The following is a 9,146-nucleotide window of genomic DNA, read 5'->3' as shown; positions in this document are numbered from 1 at the left end:
TGCAACGCGAAGAGAAATAACCTAAAATTACCAGTTTCGTGGTTCGTAAATATTCGCTGACTGTACACATGCGTGCACGACCAAAGGGATTATCAGAACAGGCATCGCCCGAGCCACGTCAACTCCCCTTCTTGATATGTTAGCGATGTCATAAATATCGCGCGGGTCCCTCTCATCTCGTGGGCTACGGAGAGCCTCCGTCATTTCGGACTATTTCTGCATACAAAGCGACTCATTTACCCGTAGCGTCCATCCAGTTCGACCGGCGTTTCGTTACTTCGTCAGAAACGGCATTGACGCCACGTGCTGCTGATGCCACAGTCCGGTGGACAGGCGCTCCTGGCACGATTCGTGCTCTTTCTGATACTGGTCCGTTATAAGGCTGAGATGAGGACGAAAACGTCGCGTAAACGCGTGCACCTTACCTACGGTATATATACAGGAAAATGACGCAGGTGAAAGTTTGTTCGCAAATGAACGAGTTTCCGTCCTCAAGAAAAATGCCTGCACAAAAAAGCGGTCCACTATAGCGTTGTTCGGTATCAGCAGAAATGACAGCGCACCGCGGAGTCTCTAGCCCTACTTCGTCCTCGATACAATCGCAGCAGCTGGCGATCGAATCAGCAACGTCATGTTGAGTTGCTAAGCGTCATGGGCAGACAATGGATGCTGCCGAGACAAAACAAGAAGTTGCACAGTCTTTCTTCGGCCTGACGGTATTGGATATTGCAAACTTTTTCCTTTAACCCATTCACTGGTGACCATACTCACTGCGTGCGCAGGGTGAAAGCGGCCGAGGTGATTGAGGAGGGCAAGTTGAGGCCCTTGGTGATCTCCCGCCAGATCTTCTTGTTGATGACCTCCACGAGGCCCTCCCCGTGACACCACCAGCCGGTACAGCTCGTACAGGTCCAGCACCTGCTTGGCCATGATCGGGATGCGGTTCACCGGCGTCCCTGCGCATGCGCACACAAGAGGGACAAAAGAAGGGAGCGGGTCAGCGGAGAGTATAGGGCATGGATATTAAAAGGTAGCGCGATATGTTCGCATACGATGCTCAGAAAAGGTGCCAAAAATAGATCGTTTGAATCCGCGAGGCCCAGCGGGTGTAATACTCGGGCATCCTGCAGGGCCTCCTCCTCTTCCCTCTCTTCTTCAGAGTCAGGAAATGTATGGTGGTGGGACCAGTTCACGCTTCACAGCGTTTGTAACATCAGCTGATGGACATAGTTATTGTTCAGTACTGGTAACTTATCCTCAATATTTCTCCGCCTGTTGCCGCAAACTTCGTTCGCTTGAGCTGAGCCACATGAGTGGCAAACGCGAACTGTTTTCTCTACAAGGAGCTGCACGTGTCTAGCAGAAAGTAAGGCCATGGCGCCACTGAAAACCAGAACAGAAAAAAAAAAAAAAGGCGTAGATAGAAACAGCCGTCAGTGGGAGAACATTCAAACAGCGCTCGCGTTTGGAATCGGTCAGCCGTGTTTACAGAAACAACACGTTCTGCTCGCACGGCCACTGCCGCACACATTTCCCCAGAGCCGAGGAGTCACTGCAGCCTCCCACGGGCCCGTACAAATGTATCCAACGACGACACGTGACGAGTTGATTGCCGGTGTCTTCGTCGCCCCGTTCCGTTTGGCGCGAGGTGCAGTCACCACGGCTACAAGGTATACGCTGCACGCGCCGCGGCCGACGGTGATTGGCAGGCTGAATGCTACCTGGCCACGAAAATTGCATGGCTTTAGAAACGGCAGGGCAAGCAGCCTCGTGTGCAGCCTCGTCAAAGCAAACAAAAAAGGCGGTACCAGTTATACCGCTTCGCACTAGCGAATGGAGTCGTATCCGCAGATCGTCTGTTCTCAAAGCTATCCTTACTGTTGGAACTGAATGACATGCTAAATTTCGGTTTTCACAGCCTTCACGACACTGTTGAAAACAAAGAAGAGAAAACAGTTGTGAGCCGATACGGCGCTTCAAGGTATTCACACTTTTCTTTTTGAGAGCCACGGTTGCGGCTATGATCAGTATACTATAGCAGCGAGCGAACTTGGAGCACTGCACGTGAGTACATACAGGCGCCCTTCGTTCGCCCTGGAGGAGACGGCGTCTTCACACGCTCGCCGCCAAAGCGGAACAGAGCCGTCGAGGTCCGTTCTCGGCTCCCTCGTGGGAAGAGCAAGAGCCGAAGTTGGTCGGAGACATTCCACGCGCGCGTGGGAGATTCCAGGAGGGCTCCGACGCCACGCCGCTGCATTCTGGCAGCGCGAGGCTTTCTGCTTCTCTCATTTTCTTTCCCCGCTTAGAACTTGCTGGATCGCTGAAGCTCAGAAGATTAAGTCCCCGGCCCCCCCACGACTCGATTCCCAATGCCGGGGGCGGAATTCAGCGTGCTGTAAGAACGAGTTCGAACCGTATAGGATGGGATTCGACGTATACAAGGTCGGATAAGGTCCGAACGTGCGCACGTGCAGAACGTCCACGAGAATGCGTGGCCTATTTCGAAAGGGCTGGGGGGAAAAGAAATCCCAGCGGAAACCTTACTGTTCGGGCGTTATGTGCAACATTAAGCGACTTCAAAAGCTCCCGCAACTGTTTCTCCGCGACCTCCGTAATTGGTGCGCGTTTCCACGGTCGCCTCAACTTTGCATCGCGGTTGCACGCAGCGTATACAGATAATGGAACCCGAATCACACCCGCCGCGGTGGCTCAGTGGCTAAGGCGTTGTGTTGCTGAGCCCGAGGACGCGGGTTCGCATCACGGCCGCGGCGGCCGCTTTTCTCATGGAGGCGAAAAGCAAAAGCGCCCGTGTGTACGAGATTTCGAGCGTTAAAGATCCCCAGGTTGTAAAAATTAATCCGGAGCCCTCCACTACGGCGCGCCTCATCGCCTGCGTTGCGTCGGCGCGTTAAACCCTACCGTCAATCGAACCTGAATGACCAAGTGTCGGAAACAAAGTGAGTGAAAGGATGCGTAAAGGAAACGAAACTGTTGTATGCGTCGACGAGGACCAAAGCGAATAGTCCGTTTATATCCGCGGTAGCGGGCTCGTTATATGCCATCGAAGGCATGGAAAACGCTACAGTTGATAGCAAGATAACTCTGGGAAGGTGAATAATAAGCGTCGCCGCGGACTCGGTAACAGGGTGTTAGACTGCGCCTTCAAAGCGGCAACAAAGATCATAGGGAAAATGCCTATGCAGTGCTTTTACCCCGTTATAAAAGCAGCTACGCGCGTTAACAAGGAAAAGAAAAGGTGGGGGGAGAGGGAGGAGGAGAGGGATCGTCAGCAGTCCGGTCAGCTACTGCCGACCTTTGGCACTGCTGCTTTTCTCGGGAGGACAGGAAAAATCTCGCGCCGCCACATCGCAAGAGCGACGCAGCTACTGCAACCCCGCCATTCCACAATCAAGCCGGCCGAGGCGAACAACGGCGGCATAGACGCGACGTGGCGGCTACCGTGACAGTCTCGAAGGCAAGGAGGGGGGCGTCAAAGAGGAGCGCGTATCGTGAACCGCGTGGCCAAAGACCCGTCAGGAATAACTTAGGCCCGCGTCTCCATGGACGCCGGGGCCCCTTTTCAATCTTTCGGACAAAACGGAGTCGAGATTCCCCGCGGGGTGGGTGGGGGGTCAGAAATGGAAATGCTCGCAGAGAGATACGACAAAAACCGAAAAAGAAGAGCAACAAACAAATCGGCACACACCGCCGGCGCGCAGATCGAACGAGCGGCGTCACTGGAATCAAAATCCCGCATGTGCAATGTTTCTCCATAACTTAAGCCCCGAATCGAAAGCAAGCCGCAGCGGCGGGAGGGCGGAGAGAATGATCGGGGGTAAGGGAGATTCCCCACAAGCAGCCCCTCTCGTCGCATCTGCCAAAAACACCGCAGCCTGCAAGCGCGATCCACTAGTGAACAGAAGACGCACGACGACACGGTCGCTTGGCGCCGCACGCAACAGGTATACAAGGGTGCGGCTAAGCGGCGGCGCGCTGCAAAGTTGCCGCGCAGCAGCGGAAGCACTGCCCGCGGAACAAGCACGCAGGCACAAACGTCCGCCCAAAGGCAGTAGCCGCGAGCATGCCGACATGCGCGCTTTCGAAGTGGCAGACGAATCGGTCAGAGCCGCGGAAGGACTGCACGCACGCAGGAAGAGGGGGAAATGAACGCAAGAATCAAAGGCGCTCTGAGCTGCCGACTGACTGACCGTCCACGGAAGCCACGCAGGTCGCGATGGGGACCGATGAGGGGGGAGGGAGAGGAAAGGTGGGTTCGCATCCGAGCGCGACATGTCCGAAGCGACGCGACAGCGCTCGTCATCATAATCAAGAGACGCTCTCGTCCGATATTATAACGGCGGGGGCATCTCCGCAGAAGAAGAAGGGATGAGGAGGAGCGGGGAAGATGCGGGCGCTCTTTTTCTTTTTTTTCTGTTCTCCTTCGAAGAGGGGTGAAAGAAGACGACACCAAGAAGATCGGCGAGCATAAAAAACAGGCAGGATCAGTGCGCGCACACTCGTCAGACATGGGCGGACCGAGTGACCAGCAGGCATTGGCCGGTGGGGGGGGAGGGGGGGGGGGGACGTTGCATCTACTCCCGATGCCGATTTGGCCCGACGGAAGAAAATAAAAGCTGCCATTGGGAACGCGAAAGGCGTTTCGTCGGACAGAATGAATTCGGCGACGTCTCGCAGGGAGCGGCCGACCGCCCGGTGGCTGGGTAGATATCGGAGAGCAATGAAGACGGAATATGCGACACCCCATAGAAGCTCTGCCCTGGGAAAAGCTATGGCAGGAGACGTTGGAAGAGGGGGGTGGGGGCACTCAAAGCGAAGAGCAACGAGTATACGCCACGGAGTATTCGAGCACAAAAAGGCACCTCGGAAAGCGTCAAGCTTCCTCGCGGCCCACACAAGACGTCGAATGCGGCCCATCTAGAAGCAGAATTGATCCCGCGCAACACCGCATGCATGCGGGAGGAGGAGGAGAAGGGCCTCTCGAGACACGACGAGCGGATGGAAGCGGGGGCCGCGGAAATAACGAACACTGTCCGCATAATGGCGTGGTTTATGGTCGCGAAGTTACGCGCTTATTCTGCGGCTTAAATCCCGTACGCAACGCGCCTGGATGATGGCGGCTTCTTTGCTGAGCAGGCGTTGCTCCGTAATGCATGTCGGCGGCAGCGGAGCAGCCCGAGCGATGGGTCATTTGACGGCGCAGCAGTCGGGGGCCGAAAGGCCACGTCGACCGGCCTCCTACCCAGTGCTCGCTTTAACAGCCCTATTGCGCCACTTTAAATATGTCGAGTAAATGAAAAAAAAAAAGGCGTCGTACGGAGAAACCCGCGGCAGCAGTATACGACAGTCTCTTCCGGTAAGCTCTTCAGCCAAAAAACCTCAGCACTCGAGTGTTTTGAAGTAGCGTGATGATGGGCGAAGAAAAAAGCAAAAGCAGCCCTGGATGCGATTCCGAACAACCAGGCTGCGGAATGCTGCAAGAAATTTTGTACACGATCATCAATCAAACCTAGCCTACCTAATTGTCTGGAATGAGCTTGTGTAGATTATCACAGAGGTAATGTCCTGCTCCTCTTGGACCGTGATCCTGCTACGCATTTGCAGCCCCCACAGCAGGATAGTGAGGAGAAGGGTTTCCGCAGGAAAAGATAGGGGCGTGAACAATAAATGGTGACACGAATCGGAGGAGCAGGAGGGCTGCGGGGAGAAATTCCGCGTTGAGCGCGATCATAAACAGGAACGGGCTCGGAGACAAAAAAAAAAAAAAATGCGCAGAAACTCCCAAGCTTGAGTTGTCGAACGAATGCTTAAGCCGCTGTGCTATACGCTGAGACCCTTTAAAGCCCTCTCCCTTACTGCACACACATGCAATGTAGAGAGGATGTTTTGTACTGTGAGCTACACTGGCCGAGGTTGAGCGGTTTCGCGTAGCTCCTGGAGAGCTGTGATGCGCATGCGCGAGAAGCAGTGACGTCTCACGGCGCGCAGCTGGCGCACCCGAGCCGCCGCCATTGGATTGGATTAGATTGGGTTGGAAATCGTTTCAGCAGCAGTAAGCATGATCAGCTAATCCTAGACAACCAGGAAACCTAAGTACAACCAGCTAAACCTTAGCTCACGCTACGTATATCCTGGTATAGCCGAGCTAAGCCACTGCTAATTTTTTTTAGTGTCGTCTACTCTGGTATCGGAGCTAGGGCCTTTAATAACTCTATAAGACCCCGAGTATACTTACAATGCACTACCGACCACACTCATTAAAGTAGGCTTCACTACTACACATACGAGCATTGCTAGAAAGACATTTTCAGGGGCGATATTAAAAGTACCTGTATTTCTTTTTTGATTCGCGGCGAATGTGTAACCCATCAAGCGCTACAGAACAGACAGACCGATTTTTTTTCTTGAGTCTACACGGAAATGCTAAATCATTGCAAATTGACAACCAGAGAAGCAAACATTCACCATGAAAGTGAATTGACAACAATAAAAACTTGCACCGACCAAGAATGTTTAAAGTCCAAAAAAGAGACATTTCGGCTCCCGTACGGGTGCCTTGTTCACAAGGCACAAGGCACGGGTGAACAAAGCACCCGTACGGGAGCCGAAACGTCTCTTTTATTTTAAACATTCTTGATCGGTGCCAGTTTTTATTGTTGTCATGTGTTTTCCTGACCAGACGGACTTCCATCCAACCCTCGATTTCATGAAAGTGAATTGCACGAGAAAAGTATGAGCCAGCCGAGACGTTCGTCTACCAGCTTCCTGGCATCTAGTCGCGCTCTATGAAACGTTGCACACTATGGATACTCATTTTTCCATACAATAAAAACAGTGCTCTCGTGCGCCGCGGAGTCGTACCCCTTCAGCAAACAGCACCAGCATGGTAAACCGTACGGGCGCACGCATTCGGTCGCCTTGGAAGTGATTAAATGGGCATGAATAACGCGGGACAATTAAACAAACTCAACCATCCTGCTTATCAACGCAACAAAAGTAGCACGCCTTGCTGCCTCAAATAAAACGATTCGAGATTTTTTTAAGCCACTGCGCGAGCCGGGAACTCGGCGGTCGCCGCGAGGCACGCGCTCACATCTTCCTTCAGAGTAAAATACCGTAGTAAAAAGTTCCAGGTGTTTGAGGAACCACTTAAACCGCTTACAACGCAAGTCTCGACAGCCTTTATGCATAACAAACCCCTATAAAATCTAGCTTAGGATGCTCCTAGCGTCAGGTTAATGCTTCCCGACTGCGGCATAACAACAACAAAATATTAACAAATACGATCGATAAAAAAGAATAAAGCCCGAGAGAGCACAGTTCCAAAGCATTGCTGCGTCAGTGGCGAGCAATTGAGTATTCTAAGAAGATAGACAGAACCGCGCTACCAGCTTTATACAAATAAAAGAAGGACGAAAGAAAAAATAACACAATGAGCGGTCTCAGGGGACGAAGGCGAAGCGTCCGAAAGGCGCACCGCCGCTAAGGGCGCGTTTGCTGAATAAACCCATTACACGGCCTTCTCCTCCCTCCGGTAATCCCTTTAGCCGCGCTCACAGACCCAATTTTCTTTATTTTTCTCCATTTCTACCAGGGCCGCGTTTGATGCATTCAAAGAGCGCGCGCGAGCCGAGCAGAGGTGGGCGAGCGAACGGCCCGGGCAAAGAGTTATACGGGCCGCGCCACGCCCACCCCACACACGCCGCGCGCAAAAAAATAGTCACGTGGCGCGCACTATAAAACGCAGCCCGCTCGACCCGGGGAACGTATAACGGCGATCGTAAAATAACGCCGCCAGGCGCCAAAGGAAATGCCTCCCCGCTCTTTAAACACATGGCTTCGTCTTCCTCCACCTTCGGTTTAATTTTCGCCCCACACCATCGCCACTGCAGGACTCTCCGAAGAAGGTCAGCAGCTGACAAACGAATCGACGCGCATGCGCGGTCGACTTGAGAGGCGAGCAGTCACACGTGCTTTTCAAACTCGATGGTTATGGCGCGCGCGCTGATGGAGCGAGATCAGTGGAGCAACCTCGTTGGCTTTCGGTGATAATAGTTAGTACGACCGCGGCAGCTTTTACGCGCCTGATTGGCTGCCCCAAGAGGGACGCCCTATATATATAGAAAAAAAAAACGAAGAAAACTGTTGGGTGTTTTTTGACATGCCCTAAATGTCAATGCGCACCGCACTTGTTCTTGTTTTTCTTCCTGAGGAACGCTTGTGATGTGTAGGAGCGGTGACCTACAAGATAAGGAGGGGGAAAAGTAGCACTCATAGAGTGACATTTTACTACAGAGTCTTACTTTGCTTTTACAATTCTGGACCGCGAATAACCATCCTACTCGAATTCCGAAACGCCCACAGTGACGAATGACGACTCCAATGCGACGAATTAGTGAGCAGAGGCAACAATACTACGCAGACCCACCACATCTCGTCAAACACTACCCGGGCGAGAAACACAGGTGTTCTTTAAAGGCTCCGTAATTTTCAAAGAAAATCGCTAGTATTTTAAACACCGGTGCTTCAAGAAATATCTATGCCCCTTAACAGAGCCGGGTTTTGACATGCAGTGCCGATCTAGAAAGAAAGGTATATTCCAGGTACGAGGCCGGTGTAGAACTCGTTTCAAATTTCACACCCGAAACTATTCTTCCCGCGTTGCTAAGCGGACACTTCGTAACATTTCAGTACCACTAGACGACCGTGTTCATGTCGGAATATGAAGACACAGTGTGAAGGCTAAAATATATAAGTGAAGTACACAAAGAAAACCAACAAAAAAGAGGGACGAGGAGGAGAGGAATCCCACAAATCGTAATGGATCCAGAACGTGCAGTCGTCCGGAGCAGATATGGTTTGTCTCGCGGGGCTTCCGCAGTTACACACCGACGGGATAGGCTGACGGACGGACCGCGGGGCTGACCGATGTCGCCACTATACCCCTGCCGAGTGCAATACGGCTCAAGCACAGAGCGCCGCATCACGCGAAGCCCTAGTCGCGATGAAGAAGACCCGCGCAGTCCCTTTTCACGAGAATCCCCTCGGCGACGGATGTCAATATCGGGACGTCGCATTGCTGATTTCGACAGATACACAGCGGGAGTCAGTGGGGAAGGGGACACGCA

At 52.8% G+C, this 9,146-nt stretch overlaps 1 pseudogene across 1 annotated transcript in view; it reads right to left on the bottom strand.

Moving 5' to 3' along the window:
• LOC144169900 (uncharacterized) overlaps positions 1–9,146 on the bottom strand; it is a 235,901-nt pseudogene that overhangs the window by 23,078 nt on the left and 203,677 nt on the right. The window contains exon 8 of the transcript XR_013322536.1: positions 772–956. The product of XR_013322536.1 is annotated as an uncharacterized LOC144169900 (transcript). The remainder of the gene's footprint in view (positions 1–771; positions 957–9,146) is intronic.

The sequence above is a fragment of the Haemaphysalis longicornis genome, unplaced genomic scaffold (assembly GCF_048455015.1).
Source record: "Haemaphysalis longicornis isolate Haplotype H1 unplaced genomic scaffold, Haemaphysalis longicornis Haplotype H1 scaffold_2, whole genome shotgun sequence".
Lineage (NCBI taxonomy): Eukaryota > Metazoa > Arthropoda > Arachnida > Ixodida > Ixodidae > Haemaphysalis > Haemaphysalis longicornis.
Note: the sequence above shows the minus strand (reverse complement) of the source record. Positions and strands in the feature narration are given on the sequence as shown.